General features: G+C 34.1%; 1 pseudogene; it reads right to left on the bottom strand.

Annotated features, from left to right (window-relative positions):
* Positions 1 to 5,891: 5,891 nt before the first annotated feature.
* Positions 5,892 to 7,172, bottom strand: LOC140608041 (CBY1-interacting BAR domain-containing protein 1-like; annotated as a pseudogene).
* Positions 7,173 to 20,991: the final 13,819 nt, after the last annotated feature.

Genomic DNA, 20,991 nt, shown 5'->3' with positions numbered 1-20,991 from the left:
AATGGAAAGTTAAGGATTGGGAATATGATTTATTTTTTTAAATAGAAGAAAAGATTTATCTTCCCTGACTTATGCATTCTTTGTTATAGAGACTCTTCCTCTAAGTTAACATTGTTTGCAGATAGAGAAAGAGTTAGTCACCGCCTGAAGTCGTGCTTTTCTCTTCACGACTTCATTTAGAAAACATGAAGAGAAAAGTGACTCTTTGGAATAACTACAGGAAGTAAAAAAGTGCTTGAGGAGACCAAAAATATTTTTAATAATTTTTTTTAAAAAAGCAAAAACCACAATCTCATACACACACTATTGGTGAAGTATAACTAAAAACAAAATATCCTGCCAAGCCAAAAAACCTCTCCACAAAGGTAGAAGAGAAAGAAAACAGTTGCATTATTGAATAAGAATTAAACCAGAATGTGACACCCATCAGACACTGTACTAAAAGAGTGCAAAGACAAAAAGAAAACTCTCCCTTTTATGTAGCCAAACAGATGCCACTCATTTACATACACGCTCTCAAGATAAACAATAACTAGTCCTCAAGTAGGAGGATTTGATAGCATCACTTGTTGCACACAATTCATCCTAGATTCACCTTGCCATTGAGATGACCATTTGTGTTAGCTAATTGGCTTTACCCAAGGGAAAAGAATTTCTTCACATCTTTATGACAGAAGGCATTTTTGCAAATTACAGCAAAGCCCCCACCAAAGTTAGATTCCTACCCTCCCACAGAAACGGGAGGTTAGGAGTGCTGTCTTCCTTGATGATTACATTTCAAAGGTCCTTGAGCAAGATATCCCTGGGTCACAAAGCTGGCAAGAGGCTTATTTAGCTCTTAAAAAGATTTATATGCACTTAAAAGAGAAAGAGAAAGAACTTACAATTAATATATTTCTAATGTAAACGTTCCATGAAAAGAGAAATAGAATTTCTTTCCTTATTCTCAATAGGGAGAATTAAGCCTCTTATTTTTAATTTATATTTGTTTTTATGACACACACACACACACACACACACACACACACCCCACATGCAACAAATGGAAGCTGCCTGAGTACAGAGAATAGCAAAGTAGCATACAAATATGTTGTTTCTCTTTGGTCTTGCCACTCTCTTAAGCTTTTATACCTTACCTTGCTAAAATGGAACAAGCACCCTTTAACAACATTTTTAGATATTTTGCACTGGTCACTTCTACTGATACCACTGCAAAGATTAAAGAGGACTTTGTATCCAGATTGGGTCTTTAGACCTAACCTCTGCTTATTGATTGTTCTGTAAAGTAACACATCCAAAGCATCACACACTCAGCATGACATTTCAGCTATTTTATAAGATATATTTTATGTCTATGGAAGAGATCTCAGGAAACCAACAAGAAAGTGACTGATATGCAGAGTCGTTTCAACAATTTGTTCTCCGACAGCTTGTCTATACCATGAAGCCAGAGAAACTTCCCTCGAGACCATTTCCTTTCTGGAAGCTTTCCACATATTCCACTCCTATTTCGGTCCCAACTATTTCCTTCATAGACATCTGACAATTTTGAGCTAGCTGCTCTTTGGTCTGTGTCTGGAAAGTTTTAAATTTGTTTCTTTTCTAGACTCCCTGCTTGCATCCTGCTGCTAACACATTTGGTTATTAAGCAATTACTCTTGATTGATTCTGTTTGCTCCAGTCTTTTCCTTTCCAACTTCTGTTAGAAATTTCCCTCCATACCTTGTGAATTGATTCCATGTATAATTCAAAGATCTCAGATTATTTCCTTTACTATTTGTGTTTCATTACTAAATATTTATCTCATTAAATCACTAGCATTCTGAATTATTTGCATTACCCCCCAAATATAATACTTATCATTTATAATGAAAAAATATATTTAGGGTAGTGTAGTTTTATACTAGCTGGAAGGAAATACAGGATAAAGCATATAGTGTGTCCCTAGTTTTACTGCCAGATGGGGCCTCCCATGGAAGTTAATTTCATTTGAATTTATAAGGAAGAAATGTTCAAAATCATTTAGAGCTTTAAATTTTATAAAAAAATTTTTTCTACTCCACATCATTTTCCTCAAATTTTACAGAAAATTAAAATAAAGAAAAAATAATTATCAAAACAGAGATTTAAGCATTTTGTAAGTCATCAGATATAGCTGCTGAGTTAAAGCACAGGAAATGGGTAATCATAACCTTTTACTTTCCCTAAATCTGATCAAATTCCATTGAATTTAATTTTCAAGGACTGTCTGGTTTTAGTTGATAATGAGCAAGCAATAGTCCTGAGCTTCAAAATCATTATTGATTGCCAGAAGGGTTGAATTAATCTGATTGAGTCTACTGCAGTCTGGTTCAAAGATGGTTAGATAAGGTAACAGATTTAAAAACTCACTGGACTGAAAGCTGTTGTAAGGTCATGGTCATCCAGCCTGTCAAATCCTTCTTTATGCCATCTACAGCAATTAAATGTGGAGGTCATAGATATGTATAACTGGGCATAAGTAGTGACACATGATAGATCAATTAATTCTGGAGAATTTTAAAAATTTCAAATTCCTTTGTGATACCTTTTTTGAGAAATGTTTATAGTATTACTGGGCAGTATTTGCTTTTTTATACTTAATGAATGGAGAGCCATGAAGTTAATCACATAGCACTATTGTTAACCAGGAAAGTGCCAGTAGAACTAGGATTTGACTCCTCAATCTTAGTTGAATGAATTTCACTCACGTGGAATTCATTAAATATTTAGTTGGCTCCGTTCTTCACATTTTAGATGCAAAGTAGCTTTCTCAGGAAAACTTTATCCAAGCCCTAACACGCATTAGAATTGATCTCATTGCTGGATTTTTCCAAGTTGCGTATTTCTAGCAGGCATTTATCCCGGATGTGGTTTAATATTTGCTGGATAATCTGTTGTTTGTCCTCCTATTGGAATTTATAAAAGCAATAGCACTGCTGTTTTGGGTAATTTATACTCACAGTGTCTAGACCAATGAATTGTACCAAAGATTTGCTCAAAATTATTGATCAATTAAATGCATTTGTTATATTAATCTTTTTGCTTATGTAAGGGTTGTGTAGAATATCAAGTATAAAAGATACTGAGTTGGAATTAAGCAGTTTTATAGGTTACTCTGCTCCTACAATTCACAACATATCTCTTCATTTCAGTCCATGTAGAATAATGATACACTGGTGTGCTGGAAACATTTGAGAAATTGCTGTTTTTTAAAGTCAGATTGAACTTTTCCTTTTTCCCTACCCCAGAGATGAGCATGGTCATATAAAAATTATTAACCATTAACATTTATATGTTTATTGGCGGATATCAATTTCAAGTGTCTTGAAATAGCAATGTCTCTGTTCAGGAAGAATCACTTGAGTGGACTTTTGGTAAATAGATATTTATTGTCTGGAATGATGGAATTAAACAATTCTGTTCTGTTTTTTTCTGATTTCATGAGATCTGTTTTATTTAATTTTGTTTTGCTCTTTTCCTGCATAATTACCAGTATATTAAGATGAACATTAGTAAAAAAAAAAAAAAAAAAAAACGGGAGTGGATACTGTTAGGAAAGATATGGAAAGAAAATGATTAAGGAAACAAACTTCATTTAGACATTAAACTTTGTAGGGGGCACCTAGGTGTCTCAGTGGTTGAGAGTCTGCCTTCCTCTCAGGTCCTGATCCCAGAGTCCTGCATGGGGCCTCTCACCCGCAGGGAGCCTGCTTCTCCCTCTGCCTGTGTCTCTGCCTCTCTCTCTGTGTCTCTCATGAATAAATAAATAAAATCTTAACAACAACAACAAAACCTTGTAGAAAGTTGAATCAACCCCCATATTTCTGGCAATATAATGTATTTTTAAGTTCTGTAATACATATACTCCATGGTTTTAATTCATTCTGTGGTTAAATTAATAGAAATCATAAAATTTATAGCAATACTGTTTTATATATGAGTAAATTCAGTGAATAAAAAGAACTTAGTAACTCTGCTTAAAATTATCCCTAATGGGAGACTAGCATAATTATCACAGATATGCCAGTAACGAAACACATTTTTCATGATCTTCAGCTTCAAAAATATTCATTCTTTTTTCATTTCTTTGTCAATGTAATTCTGGATTTCTCTCTCCTTCTCTCTCTTTTTCCCCTCTCATTTTTTTCTCATGTGAGTTAGATCCTGTACTATATGTCTTGTTGAAATTAAATTGTCACTTCATCACCATGACACAATATTCACATAGTTTTAGTAAAACTAGAAAACTCATTGTTCTTTTTAGAAAATATGGATAATATTATAGACCACTATTTTTTTATTTTTGTATTTCCCCTTCCCTGTTAAAGAGTAGGTACATCTAGTGAATCTTTGAACTTAAACATCTAGGAAGGGGGAAATCTATGGGCAGAGGAAATCTTTGAACTTGGCCATTGTGATAGCACTGGAGTTGATTTTAATCCAGCATCTGCATCATTTGAGACTAATTTGAATCAATAGAAAAATCATGTTGAGAATGCAGAAACATTAAGAAATTTAATACACATTACCGAAAACATAATTTTAGAAAAAATTGCATTATGAGTGATATTGTCTCTGGACTCATACATATTTTATTCAATAATATGCAGATGGAAATCTTTTATAAAAGGGTTTTTAGACTTGGGGAGCCACAATTAGGCTATCTTCTGATATAAATTTCTAACTCAGTGACATAATGGCCAAAGAACAAAAACCACGTAATACTATTTGAAACAATAAATCAAGCAAATACTCTCAAATCAATATTGGTATTAAAGATAACTTTATATTAAACATACAATTTCAAAGCAACTAAGTGGTTTTCCACAAACTGAAAAAGTCCATTATTTTGGCATCAGCTTGCTCACTTTAAGAATGAGTAAGAGTGAATAACTAAGAATTCTAAACTAACCCACAACTTATTATGGCATAGATATTTTTCTGTACTTTTTGAAGATGAGGACACATTTAACTCAAACCTTAAACATATATTTTTTTGACCTTGTTATCTATCTTCAATAACTTTAACAAGCACATAAAGTTATATCAAAACTTCAAAAGCCACTTTTATTACTTTTTTCTAGAGAGCCTTTATTTTTCCATCACTGAAAATTGCTTTTTGTGATTATCCCAAATGATTTTGTAAATTTCATAATTTTTATATGTTAACTGGTATCCATGAAATAATAAGAGTATAATCCCTATCCAAAGAAACAAAAGCTTTGGACATACTGAAAATCTCTGATTAAATTGATTATTTTCAGGGATAAAACTACATACTGTTTCATTAGTTAGATGGTGGTTTGGTGAAATTTTTATAGACTTTTAATGATTTATGGTTTTCCATGATGTTTTCTTAGGCAAATTCCACCAAATTATAGCTTTCCAAAAGTTGTAGTATTGTGAATAATGCTTTAGTATGATAACATTTTCAATTTAAAACCCAAATCAGGCTGAATGTGCCTTTCTTTTTGAGGGTAAAATTTATTCATAGTGCTTTGAAGACACTGATATCCTAGTTTCCTGTTACCTTTAATCAAAAGTAATTACAGTCTTGTTGAAAAGTATATTACGTATCAAATAATGAAACTTCAAGTTGTAGTAAAAGTGAAAAAAATGTAAAGGAAAAAAAACCTGTCTTTTTGATTAAGGCCTTATGGAATAGGATTTATATTTAATCAGAATTACTAGAGTTCCTTTTTTGGTGATGAGTGCAAAAGAAGCAAGTGGAATTTTTAGATCTCTTGTTTTCTGACATCTTCTTTTATTACAACTTCAGCCAAGTATGGTGTGTTGATATGAGATACTTTTGAAACTCATAATCTTTTTTTTAAAAAATGGAAACTACACAAAAATCACATATTGCTAGATTGGGTGTTGAAATTATTGGTTTATATTTCTTATAAACATCTTTTCTGGTCAGCATAAATTTCCTTTAATTTCCATTTCTAGTAAGGTTTCATTTTGAGATTTAACATGTATGAAGCCAGTATAAAGTTTTGCAATTTAGTAATTCTGGATGCCAAATCATTTAAGATGAAAATTGAAACGTGATGTTTATGGAAGAAAATTGATTTTCCTCTTCTGTAATGTCTAAATATTTGTCCTCTTCCTCATCTTCTGCTTGTTAATCCTTTCTTAGTTGACAGGTGGATAACTGTTCTGTTCCAGATACACAGTTAGCTGATGGTAATCTTATAAGAAAAAAAAAAAAGATTTATTCATTTGAGAGAGAGAGTGAGTGAGAGAGTGGACAAGTGGGGGAGGGGCAGAGGGAGAGGGAGAAGCGGACACTGGCTGAGCAAGGAGCCCATGTGGGACTCTATCACAGGACCCTAGAATCATGACTTGGACTGAAGGCAGACCCTTACTGACTGAGCCACCCAGGCGCCCTCACAGTGATCTTTGAAGGGGCCACTTTGAATTTCCTTTAACAATATCTAAACTGAAAAAAAAAATCTAAACTGGATGAATGGTCTGGTGGATATAGAGAATTTTGGAAAACCTCTAAATCCTCCTCATCAATCTTTTGTATGTTCTGGTAGGCAGCAGTGTAGACTTTTAATGCTTTGCCAAGAAATAACATTTTGGTAATGATACATTCTGAAAATACAATCTTTATATCTTTTATTTTCTGCTTTCCAAAATTGTCAAAAATTTCCTCCAGAACGCAAGTTGTTCAGGGAGGATCCATAGAAACTCTCTGCAATTTGGTTTCTGCCTGTGAAATGATATGTTGAACATCAGTGATCAGGGTTTCGCTGACGTGTTCTTCCTGAGTTAACTGTTTAGCTTCTCTATTCCTTTCTATTAATGTCACTTTGAGGTCATCTGCTTTCATTTTTACAAAGGCACCATAAACCTTCAAAGGTTCAACCACTTCAGCTGCAAATCTTTCCATCTCTGTTCATTGATAATCCTAAGGTGTGGCAAACTCATCAAACTTTTCAGGCCCTGCTTTAAATTTGAGGTCTCTGTAGAGGCAAACATGCTTATTTCATGCTCAGTTTGCTTTGTCTCGCAGTCTAGCGGTTTTCTGCACATAAGCAGTGAAGATTTGGCATTGCCCTCCACAATGCGTCTCCACATTTGATAGCATCATGTGGTTCTCTGGTTTGAGCAGACTGGTTTTCCAAGAAGCACCTCCACATCTTGCCTTGTGCTCCACCAGATCCCAGACTGGGGCCTCTGACCTGGACATAAACTGAGGGGCAAACTGCCACTCCCTGGAGCCCCTCATTTTTAATGTTTTATTTTCTAATTTTTCTTATTTTGTTGTAGTAAAAAAAAATCATACAAAACTTATCATCCTAACCACTTTTAAGTGTATAGTGAGGTAGCACAACTATATGCAGTTTGTAGTGCAACACATCTCTATAACTTTTTCATCTTGCAAAGCAAGTTCTAAACCCACAGAACAACTCCCCTTTCTCCCTCTCCCTCACCTCTGGAAATCATCATTCTACTTTATGTTTCTAAGAATTTGACTACTTTAGAGATATCTCATATAAGTGGAGTCATGTAGTATTTGTCGTTTTGTGACTGGCTTATTTCACTTAGCACAATGTCCTTCAAGTTTAGTATTGTAGCACAGAACAGGATTTCCTCAGTAGCATCTAGAATGTCATAATTACTTTGATGTGTTTGTTGAAAAGTTACTTAAGCAATTCAGAATGATTTTTTTTTTTTTTTTTACATTTTAAAGCAAAGAAACTTCTTTGTGAATGATACCTAAGGAGAACGCCCATTATATAAAGTGATAATAATGATCATTTAAGTATAACTTTTTTATGCGCAGTTTTATTTAATAATATTTTTAAAAAATTAATGAATACAATGAGTCACTAAAATTATCTTAATAATATGATGACACAGCATGCTATGAATTCACTTTTTCATTTGAGTTCTACCTCCTGTGGTGCGCACAGATAGAGCAGATGCTCTCAAACTTTTACTTGCACACAGGCCACATGTATTATAATGACATATTCAATTGAACAGAAAGGAGTAAAATCATTTCCTTTCTAAAAGTGAAATATTTATAGAAAATGGTTGTATTATGCAAAAATTATGTCCATTAAAAGTATATTATGATACACAAAAATTGAATTTAAAAATATCCCCTGTGCCTAAAACAATAGTTATAGATAATAAAAATTCATAAGAGGTCGTGCTTGGTCATGTGTAGGGAACAAAAGAGACAGATCTCAAACTAATTCTTGTTTCTAGCCAGAGTAGATAGCAGTACTATTCATTTTTTAAGAATAAGAAACTTATGGGATGGTACTAGTTTTTAAAGAGGATAATAACTTCAGTTTGGAAAATCTTGGGTTTTGGATATCGATGAGTGTTCCAAGTAGAAATGTTCAGCTAACATTGTATGTATGGATCCAGATTTTAGGAGAACTCTGGACTTAGAGATATTGATTTGGGAGTTAATACCATACAAGGGAAAAATTTACGTAATGAGAAGATAGAGTTCAGTTGTCTATGGGATGAGCTTAGTTCTTAATCCTAGTTAATTTATAATCTAGTCAAGAATAATCAAGAATTAACTACGTATTTTAAAAGAACAAGTGAATCCAAGTTTTGCTGAAGTCCTGTAAAGCCTCTGTGGAAACCTGTTTAAAAAACATTATCTTATAGGATAAACTAAAAGTAAAATTCAATCAAACTTTTCACAGTAGCTCCAGTTATCTTTCTAAATACTTCTGTACTTAAAATAATTTAGTGTCTCCTCTCTACATACAGAAGATTTAAAAGATGACCTTGAAATATTTTATGTAGATTTCATTCATATATTATGGATCTCCCTGTATTGTAAACATTTATTTTATTTTCATTTGTTTGCCTTCACAAATTGTGAGATATTTGAGGTCAGGGACAAAATTTTATTTTTAAAGGCTAAATGTCATTGACTTTATTGATAGTGATACTTCTACTTGAAACCCTAAAAACATAGAAATTGTGACTGACATCCAAGAAATGTTGTTGGACTTAAAAATTGACCTAAAAATGAAATTCTACTGATAACGTGTTTGGCAGGCCTATTGCTTCTTCCCACCAACCAACTTACTGCTAATGTTGCTGGTCTCCCAAATGATGAGGAATCATGATTTCTCCATCTGATCAGTCTTCCCTGTTGTGAAATATCTTACTGATCTGCAAGGACTACAGAGTTTACTCAATCAGATAAAACAGAGTTTAGTTGAGTATTGTCTGCGTGTGTGTGTGTGTGTGTGTGTGTGTGTGCGCGCGGGCGCATGTGCTCTGAATTGAGATTCATATAGGGCCAGAGAAATGCTCTCAATTAATGTAACTATCTCATCACAGACTTGGGAATCTCATTCCCTTTGCTCATGTTTATTATGACCCTTCCAGTTTTCAAACAGTGTTCTTAATAGAAAATATAAAACCACATTTGAAGTTGACTGTTTTGTTCTTTGTATATCATCTTTACTTGAGATATTATTTGTCTCAACAATAGTCCCCTTCTTTCTAGTTCTTCTCCTCCTCCTTTCCCATCCCCTCCCTCCCCTCCTCATCTCCTCCTCCTCCTTCTCCATAACATGCTTCACAAAAAGGACTTTTTAAAGGATGTTAGCATTTACCATACTCCTCTCTCATTTTAGCTTCAGATTTTTCTGATTCTGCTCTTAAAGTCCATGCTCTTTATTTGTCTTTGGTTAGACATCACAAACTGCTGTCTTATATACATCTCTTTAAAACTGGGCTGGTCAGAAAATAATCTTTGTAGTTCCATAAATGTCTAGGTTCTTCGTTATCTTTTGTTCTTGTTTTACTTTTTTGTTTGCTTGTTTTTTTGAGTAATAAGGTTGAATGAATCAGAAATAATAACTGTGAAGTCCTGTACTCTGAGGCCTAAGAGCAACCTATGACAACATCTGAATCCAAGCCTCATATTTATGTATATTTCACCTGAATAAAAGTTTAAATGTGCACTTTTTAAAGCATGTATCCTTACTTTCTCATTTTGGATGATATACAGCATACTGCTTGTTAGAAGAGGTTATTTAAAGATTTTTAGACACCTGCAATGCAGTCTGCTTGAGGATTATTACAATAGCCTGATTTAAATATCAATTTGTCAGTTTGAAGAATTAGATTTCTACAGTATATCAAAATTGACTTTTGGTTTTTAATCAGATGGCAAACTAATGTGGGTTGCTGACTCCTTCTTTCCGGTGTAACTCTAGAGATGCTGTAGGTGGAGGACTGACAAAGTTGAGATACTCATATAAAATAAAATAAAAAAAAACTAGGGAAATCGAAGTGTCAGAAAATGGCAGGCCAGAGCAGTTGGAGGGACCATTGTCTCTGAGAAAACCTGTGAGGGGAGCCTGTTTGTTGTGCAAATTTTGGACCCTCACAATACCCCAAGTTCCTCCTGTTCCACTCTTTCACCACTGAGATGCCAAGCAATAGAATTCCAGCTGTCAGAGGGATGGATTCAATGGGGGAACACTAATATGATTTTATGAGGATCTTATAAGGAAAAGAAAGTCACTGAGCCTGCCCTTGACACTCCTTCGTGAGCCCATCACCATGGAACTGCACAACCAAAGGACATATCAATTCAGAAGTCCAGAGAGCTCCCTGCTAAGCAGAATCCCCTAATGGGAAGGAAATAAATGGCCATCAGATGGTGGATGTGAGCTTGTGAGAGAAGTTGTCGGAACTGAGTCACTGCCTCATCCTCCCACCCTAGCTGGATTTTACCTGGGATAACAAATTGATACGAGAGAAAAAAGAAACAAAAATAATCAGGGAAAAGTTGGATTTTAAATACTGGTAAAAGAAAGATCTGCTCAATAAAATACAATGACCATGAGTATATATTAAAAAAAAGCAATATAGGGATGCCTGGGTGGCGCAGCGGTTTGGCGCCTGCCTTTGGCCCAGGGCGCGATCCTGGAGACCCAGGATCGAGTCCCACATCGGGCTCCCGGTGCATGGAGCCTGCTTCTCCCTCTGCCTATGTCTCTGCCTCTCTCTCTCTCTCTGTGACTATCATAAAAAAAAAAAAAAAAAAAAAAAAAAAAAGCAATATAATTCATCGAATGTAGTTGGAAGTTTTAGCATCTGTTTCTCAAAAATTGATAGATTTGGCAAACAAAATATAAGCAAAATTATTGAAGATCTGAATAAATAATAATTAGCTAGGATTAATAGCTGTATATTTCCATCACCAATATGAATATATTTATTCTTATTGTGCACACTTGAAACTTGACGCTTTTTTTTAATTTTCTTTTTTTTAAGACTTTATTTACTTATTCATGAGAGACAGAGAAGGAGAGAGAGATAGACAGACAGAGACACAGGCGGAGGGAGAAGCCAGCTCCGTGCAGGGAGCCTAATGCAGGACTCGATCCCGGGACCCCAGGATCATGCCCTGGGAGGAAGGCAGGTACTAAACCACTGAACCATCTAGGGATCCCCTAAAACTTGACAAAATTAAGCAAATATCAGATCATAATGGTACCCCAAAGGAGCCTCAAGTAAAGTCCAAATGAAACAATATCATATTTAATGACCAAATATAAAATACTAGGTGTAGATAAGAAAGGATAAATTAAAAACTAACAATCATAAGACTATGTATCTGGAAAAAAATAAAATGCAAGTAAATAATTTGTCAGTTTTTTAATGGGAAAAATCAGAAAGTAATTATTTAAACCTAAAAACTGAGGTTCAAATCAAGTCTGTAAACCAATATCAAGTAATTAACCTTATTTGACCCCTGAGCAAAATTTAATATCTTTGAGAATTTCCTTTCTCTTTAATACAACTCTTTCCTTGGCCTCTCTGACAATAGCTCTGTCTAGCTTTGTGGCCTGTTGCCTCAGGTCCCTTGCAAAGTAATCCTTCTTAGTCCTTCCATGAAATGCTCTAATTCCTCAAGATCAGCATAAGACTTTATTCTCTAATTTTTCTCTTCTTTATACCTATACAAATCCATACACCTGCCTTTAATGATCAAATGCTTACAAAATACTTCCTAGCTTATACTCTGTTCTATACCTTTCCTTTGAGTGCCAAACCCATATGTCCCATCTGCCTATTGACATCTCGGCTTGATTATCTAAAAGCAGATCCAACTTAAGACTCCCAAGAATATCCCTGTGACCTTTCTCTTAATCAGATTCCTCTCTAATGATGCTGATAATACTGTCCAATATATCAATGTTGTATTAATAAAACATTACTATATTGATATAAATGATACTAGCTTCTTGTGTAGTATACTTTCTATATACTTGATGATGTTCCTAATAATTTATTTATATACTTTCATGTATTCTTTTTCACCACTCCATAACCAGGGTTATTAATTGTAATCAGAACTTAAAGACTTAAAGTGATTTATAGAGAGATTTTGTAACTTGCTCAAAGTCACATAATTAGAGAGTTGCTGAGATGAGCTATGAGCCTAAGTTATCTGACTCCAGAGCCTTCACCATAATCTCTCAGCACACATAATTGAATCCTGCCAAGTCCAACTGAACAATTTCTGAGTCCTGCCTATTCTATAATATTCACTAAATACCTGTATTACTGAGAGTACCTAGATGACTGTAACAAATACCTGCCTAATGTGTAATTGCTCAAATCAACTTAAAAAAGGTATTTCATTCAGAAAATATTCCAAGATGTGATACACTTGCTTGTGCTTGACTCCCTTTCATGCAGTCTCCTTCTGTCATATGGTTTTGTGTTTCCCTATGACCTTACTGCATCTGTATCACGCTGGTAAAAGGGTGAGGGCATAGAGGGTACATGTTGGATGTTTTTTCGATCAGCTACTAACAGAAGTGGCTCATATCCCTTCTGCTCAAAGCCATTAGTTAGAACCCATTCAATAGATAATATTTAATAGGTAACTGAGGAAAGAGTAGGGAAATCTCCCCCCACTGTATAAAGGTATACATCCTTGCTCTTGTATAAAGCTATAGGCACTTCTCACGTGGCTAGCTTATATCCTCTCCCAAGTAATCTCTTTGCATTTGTTCTTATTCTTTTCCAGTGTATTCTCTAATATTAACATAACCTGATCAAGTCCTTTTCTTGCTAAAAATTCTTCAATCCTTTCCATTGCTTGTGAGAAGATCTCAACTCTAGCAAGGTTTGGCCTCCACTTGTATTTTCAACCTCATCACACTTCATACTCTCCTTTTTTGGAGCTCCAGAGCTCCAGACTATCTTTAAGTTGCTTCATCTAGCCACAGATAATCTTTGTATATGATGATGCATCTCCTTGGCATGCTGTCCACCTTCCTGGCCAGTTCTAACTCATTCTTCAAAACTAACAAACACCTCACTACCCCAGGGAAACTTCATAGCATTCTCTTTAGTCAGCACGTCCAAAATTCTGAAGTCAGTTTCTTTCATATTCTTGCTGCATATTTAATGTTCTTTCCTTACATTATAATGCTGCTTTCATTAATTCTAATAATCTAGTGCATATTAACATACATATTAGACTATTTCAGGATGGACATATTAATATCTGTTCTTCGCAAATTTTTCTATCATTCTAATGCCAGAAAGCATGTTTTTTCGAAGGGGCTAAATGGAGACTATATAAGCATTCTTTATGAAAATATGTGTGTGTGTGTGTGTGTGTGTGTGTGTGTGTGTGTGTTAGAATAAGTGAAACTATTCAAGAAGGACAAGTGGACCCAGAAAATTTTATTTGGAGTTTTTGTGGCAAGATTCTAAATTGTACAGGGTATACCAAAATTATGTTAAAAGGGTACATCAAGACAAAAATGATTTCTTAAAAATATTTTATTTATTTATTCACGAGAGACACAGAGAGAGAGAGAGAGGCAGAGACACAGGCAGAGGGAGAAGCAAGCTCCATGCAGGGAGCCCGATGTGGGACTCGATCCGGGGACTCCAGGATCACGCTCTGGGCCGAAGGCAGGGGCCAAACTGTTGAGCCACCCAGAGATCCCCAAGACAAAACTGATTGTTGTCAGAATCTGATTTGAAATTTGGGTCTTCTAACTTCCAAATCTTTGTTAAGTTGATCACGTTGTCTCAAAGAATTAGTATGCCGGGTTTTTTTGTTTTTGTTTTTGTTTTTTTTTTAGTACATTCTAGTTCATTCATGTTTATAGTCTACCAACTTGCTCAGACATGAACCAGGTAATCATGAAACATACATAGATAGAATTGGCCTTTTAAATCTCAATGAATCCTAAATCATCCTTGCTCTTCACCAGGAAATTCTGAGAGATAGAAAAGAAGTTGGGAAGAAAAATTATTCCTCCCCCTCTATACCCCAAATCAAGAATTCATTAAAATATATCAAGCATTATTTTGTACTTCTTTTTGTACCAAACGTCACGTTTTTGCAAGATACAAGGAATAGAAAGATGAAAAAAATGATGAGGCTCATGCCCTTCAGCTGAATCACTCAGCAAGCAGGATTAGAAGAAAGAATCTTCAATTGTGGGGATTTTTCTCACGGTAAAGGTGGCAATGACAGTAGGAGAGAATCCCAAACAGCTGTTGAAGGATAAGGTGAGATAGGGAAGCCACAGGCATTTGGGCAGAAGGTACTCTTAGCACAACACAAAACAATTTCACATAGTCACGGATGTTTGGAAAGTGAAAGCAGCAGACAGACCACCCTGTGTGTGATCATCTGAGATGCATTGGCTCAATTTCAGCAAAACTGTCATGTAGCCTCAGGGACAGATCCATAAAAGAGAAAGCTGAAATTGGGCGGTAGCTTATAGCTCCTCAAATCCTGTTTGGGGAGAAAGGGAAAAAGGCTTGGAAAAAGGCCATACATCAGCATGTATGAAAGGTCATCCAATATGTTTTCATCAAATTCCTAATAAAAATGATAGTGTCAACACCTGCTAAGAAAAGCAAAGACTAAATCAGTTCTCTGCAACAAAAAGTGTCGAACATTGGCCTCTTCAGCTTCCTCAAAGTTTGTCAAGCAGGTTGTGCTACTGACCACAGCCTGGTTTATGAATATTGAGGACCGAATTCACCACACTGGTCTAGAATGGACATAAATCACCTCTTCAGTTTTCTTAAAACAAATTGCTCCCTTCCTTCCATCACAACCTAGTGAGAAAGAACAAAACACATATATTTCAGTGTGATGGGTGTTTTTAAAAACTCTCTTTCCCAGGTCATTTTTACGAGGTTTTATTTAGTGATTGTCTCGGTGTTCTGAATCCATGGTGCAATTTCTTATTTCAATATTTGACATTGAGACAGAGAATGGCTAAAACTTGAAATTATGCATTTCATGAAATATGTATATACATGTACATATACACACATAGATGTAATTACTACTTGTCATATAAATAAAAGGAATTGACTTTCAAAATTAAAGGTATGAACCCCATGAAATTTTTAAGCCTTTTTTTGGAATCTTTTGTCTCCAAATAATAGAAATTCTATTACATATTACTTAGAGGAAGAAAAGTAGAGAGAAAATGGGCAGAAGGAAGAACAGAAGAAGGATAGAGGGAAAGAAGGAGGAAGAATGAAAAAGAGGGGGAAGGAGGAAAAGTGACATATGTTATTAAAATATCGAAATAAGTGATAGTAGTTCACTGAGATATAGTCCAAACTTCTGAGACTGGAGTAGGAACTAGAAAGCAATTACATCCTAAGGCAGATGTGACTTGGTCCTCTTTACAATGGTGAATGACATCCTATTGCAGGTCCTCTCTGAGCATATCCTCCCTTCTGTTTCTCTTCAAGCTAGCTTTCTCCAATTCTCTGTGTGCATGGCTGTATATGGGAGCCTTGCAAATCTAGCATTCAGAGAGAAGCACTAATGTTTCACAATCCCAAATACAATTTTAGAAGACAAAGCTTCTTTTTGACACCATTTGGATCAGGTGCCTAACCCTCTTACCTTCAGGTACGGCTAATGATTAAGGGTCACGGTTCTCAGGGGTCACATCTCAGGGTGGGAAAAATTCTTGGAAAAATGCAGCTGAGTTAGGTTCCAAATAAACCATTTAAAATGCTATTTGTAAATAAATAAAAGCAAATTCCCATTTTAAAGCATACCATTCTCATATATGAAGTTAGTGAGATCTCACATGTCTGTATGAATAGTGTATGATAAAAGTATTCTTTGAGAGCATTCTCCCAAGCTTAATAATCTAGCCTCAATTAGCTACAGACATTTTCAAATCTTTTGTTGAATAATTAACATGTGATTAAACTACACATAGTTAAAAGTGAACTAATTCATAAATTTTTTTTTAATTTATTTATGATAGTCACACACACAGAGAGAGAGAGGCAGAGACACAGGCAGAGGGAGAAGCAGACTCTAATTCATAAATTTTGACATTAGATTCACCCATGAAAACACAACAAATCAAGACAATGGACATAGACATACACTCCAAATCTTTCCTCATGCCTGTTTATAATTTTTCCAAATTGCTTTCTTCTCAAGCACTCCCCCATCCCTAGGCAGCCACTGTTATACTTTCTTTTGTTAAAAAACAAATCTTTATTTCTAGAAGCGTATATAAACGGAATAATAAAGAATTGACTCTTTTGTCCCTCCTTTCACTCGGCATACTTCTTCTGAGATACATTCATATTGTTGCATATGTTCAATATTTCATCCCTTTAATTGCTGAGCAGCATCCACTAGTATTAACACTCCAAAATTCGCTTATCCATTCATCTATTAATGGATTTTTTGGGCTACTTCCAGTATTTGCATTATACATACAAACCTGTATGAACATTTTTGCACAACTTTTTGTGTGGGCATATGCTTTTATTTATCTTGGGTAAATACCTGGGTATGGAATGCCAGGACGTTTCTGAAGCAATCTTATCAGTTTGAATTCCCACCAGCAGTGCATGGAAACGCTAATATGCCTGTTTTGCCTATACTTGGTATGATCAATCATTTTAGGTTTAGTCATTCAAATATGTGTGTAGTGGAATCTAATCGTGGTTTTAATTTACAACTCTTTTTTGACTAATCATGGTGACACCTTTGCATGTAACTGATTATTTGCAATCAATATATTTTCCTTTGTGATTCAAATCTTTTGTTCATTTAATAAAATTGGTTGTTTGCTTTCTAATGATTAAGTTACAATAATTCCTTACATATTCTACATACGATCTTTTTGTTTCAAATGTGTTTTGCAAAAGGGACACAGTCTGTCTCTTACCTTCTCATTTTTTGATGAAATTCAATTCATTGGTTTTTTTCTGTTATTGTTCACATTTTAAATCATATTTTAAAATTATTTACCAAAGCTAAAATCATAACTTTTTCCTAATTTTTGCCTAGATATTTTTTATTCTTGCATTTATATTGATGATACATTTATGTTTATTTTTTCTGAATTAAATTTTATTTATCCTAGGGCAAACTCAAAAGGTTTTTTGTTTTCTTTTCTTTTTCGCTAAATCCTAGCACGTTATTATCAAAAATCCCTGAACATTTGCCATGATACACTTGAAAGCAAAGCAAGTAAGACATAAATACAGATATGGATATAACATAAAAAGCCTAATTAAATTTTGAATATGGTATAAGGTAAGTACCAAGTTGTTGGGTTTTTTGTTTTTGTTTTTGTTATTTTTTTGGTATTGCATAAGGCTATCCAATGTTCCAGTACCATTTGCTGACCGATTTATCATTTTCAAATTGAATCACCTCAGCATATTTATCAAAAACCAATTGCTGATATACGTGTGGGACTATTGTGTTCGACTAATTTATGTGTCTATTTTTAGTACAATATCACAAAAACTTTATAACTGTAGCTATATAAGAAGTGTTGAGGTTAAGGTACTTTAAGTTCTAAAATGTTATTAATCTTTTTAGCATTGCTTTAACTACTTCAGATACATGGCTCTTCTATATGCATATTAGCTTTTTAACATTATAAATAAGCCTGCTTGTATTTTAACTGGGTTGACTTGAATATATGGGTCAATTTTGAAAGAATTAGCATTTTAATTATATTGAGTCTTCTGAGCCATTAACATAGTATATCTCTTCATTTATTTAGGTCTTTCACTTCTATCAGCAACATTTGTTTTGTAGTAGTCAATGTAAAAGTTATGCCTTTGCTCAAATATATACTTACATATTTGTTAAATATATTCCTAAGACTTCCACATTGTTATACTATTGTAAATAGTTTCTTTTATTTCAATTTCCAGCTTTTCATTGTCTGAGCCACTCCAATTTTTTTTTTCCTAAAGATCTGCTATTTATTTATTTATTTATTTATTTATTTATTTATTTATTTGATAGAGAGAAAGAAAGAGATAGTGATTGAGCGTGAGAGGGGAAGAGAGAGGGAGGGAGAAGCAGGCTCTCTCCTTAGAGCAGATACGGGGCTTGATCCCAGGACCCTGGGATCATGACATGAGCCAAAGGCAGATGCTTAACTGATGAAGCCCCCCAGGCACCCTCCAATTTACTTTTAATAAAAATATATAGATACTAAAAAAAAGAATATAGATACTCCAACTTGCTTTTGATAAGAGTACGATTTATCTTTTTCCATACTTTAAATTATAACCTATCAGTATCTTTATATTTAAATATTTTGGGGTTTTTCTTGTTTGTTTCCTTGTTTTTGTAAACAGCACATAATCAAGTCTTGCGTTTTTATTTAATATGATAGTCTTTGTCTTTTAGTTGGGGATTTGAGACCAGTTGTATTTGACTATGAATGGATAATTCATACTCAATTATTCATATGAATAATTATATGACGAATTAAATCTAATGTCGTATCTCTTATTATTTATTTGACCTCTGTTTTTCTTTGTCCTCTTTACCAATTCCTTTAGATTATTGAATATTTTTTCATGATACCATTTTGATTCATTTTTTTTCACTATTTACCAGAAATTGTTTTGCTCTTTTAGTGATTCCTTAAATTTTCTAGTATATATTTTTAAATCAATTCATTCTACTTTCAATATATATTACACCACTCCACAAATAGTACTAAAAACTTAGAGCAGAATATGTCCATCCTCTCATGGTTTTTCTGCCATTTGTTCTCAGACATTTTATCTCTGTTTTTTTTATTAGTCACACAAAAATTGTATGTATGTAGGTATGTATTTTACTGTAAGCAGTCACTTAGCTTTTAAAAAGATTTGAAAGCATAGTATTTTGCATTTAACAAGTTAGTTGTTTCATGTGGAAAGGTAAATCTGTACTCTGTTTTTTCCTCTTGGTCAGAGAAACATGTAAGGTTATCCTTTACATGAGATTTTATGCCTTATTCTTTAGAGTTATATAGTCTGTCCAAAGATAAGTATTATTTATTAATCAGATAAATAATAAGCAAAAACAAAGATAAAAGACTCTAGATTTAATCATCCTTGATACTTCAAACCAAATACTATAGTATTTGGGGATTCTGCAACAGTAAATATTTAAGCTTAAGAATCATGCTGGGTATAATTATGAATCTGAAATATTTTCTACTTTAATTTTTTCAGTTGAAAATTTCAATTTTCAATTTCAAATTTTTGTTTTGGGAAAGTAACAAGACTGTGATATCAAATTGACACCAATTGATTGATAGATGTTTATATAATCCAGAACAAAATTCTGTGGGGCTATATGTATGTTTAATAGGGTCAGACAGTACAAGGGATAATAAATAAAGCTTGGATTTCTGAGAACTGGGTGTCTATGAAACATCTAACAAGTACTTTAGTAGAATGTTTATGTATGTGCCTAGAGTTCATTGGGGAGGTTACAAATTATTGGCAGTATTAAAAATAGCTAGCCAAGTTCTTGAGTATGAGGAAACTGTCAAAGAGAGTTAAAAAGAGAATAAAGAGGCAGCCCGAGTGGCTCATTGGTTTAGCGCCGCCTTCAGCCCAGGGCGTGATCCTGGAGTCCCAGGATCGAGTCTCACGTCAGGCTCCCTGCGTGAAGCCTGCTTCTCCCTCTGCCTGTGTCTCTGCCTCTCTCTCTCTCTCTCTCTCATGAATAAAGAAATAAAATCTTTAAAAAAAAAGAGAGAGAGAGAATAAAGATTAAATCTGATGTGTGATCCTGGAAAACGCAAGTACACAGCCACCAATTAAAACATAAATCATGTAAGAAGACAGAATGAGATAATGTTTCTAAAGCTTTATTGCATTGTTGAACTAAATTAAAAGAATTCTCTTCTCTAAATAAGAAGACTGTATTTTTCAATTCTATAACTCAAAACAGGATATTTTTCATTTCCAGATTTTAATGTACAAGGAAGGATCAATTGTTTTGAAGATAATACACTCATCCACCCCTTCTTTATTTTGAGGAAAAGAAAGTCATGTTATTAAAATAGACCTAGAAATGGTGAGGGTGTAGATTAGCACATTGTCATGTAGTTGGAGACTTTTATCGGGGCTTGAAGTACATAGTTTAATTTAACAAATATTTACTAAATACCTGCTTATAACCAGTTACTATTTTTGGAGCCAAGATATATGAGTGAGTAAAGAAAAATATCTCTGAACTGATGGAGTCAGGATAGATTACATAATTTGCAGGGTTCAGTGCTAAATGAATATACATAGTCTATTGTAAAAAAAAAAAAAAGGAATTTCAAGGTGGCGAAGACAAGAGCACTAAACTAACACAAAGAATAGGTCTCTGTAATTTCACAGGTCATCCATCCATAAAGCTATTCCAGTGTGAAGTTAAATCCTGTGGGAAGAAATATATGACGTATAGAATTTTAAGTATATTCCCAATTGTGCCTTAAAATCTCCTCCCTTACATCCTAGATTCTAGATTTAAGAGAAGAATTTTAAAAAGAAGATATTTTTCCCTTAATATGCCTTGAAAATATACTCTGTTGGAACATTAATTTGAGTATTTCAGTAAAATTTCCATAATACTAATAAAGAATAAATACTTCTATAAATATTTAAAATAGTGACATTTCCATATAG

Source organism: Canis lupus, chromosome 17 (assembly GCF_048164855.1).
Source record: "Canis lupus baileyi chromosome 17, mCanLup2.hap1, whole genome shotgun sequence".
Lineage (NCBI taxonomy): Eukaryota > Metazoa > Chordata > Mammalia > Carnivora > Canidae > Canis > Canis lupus.
Note: the sequence above shows the minus strand (reverse complement) of the source record. Positions and strands in the feature narration are given on the sequence as shown.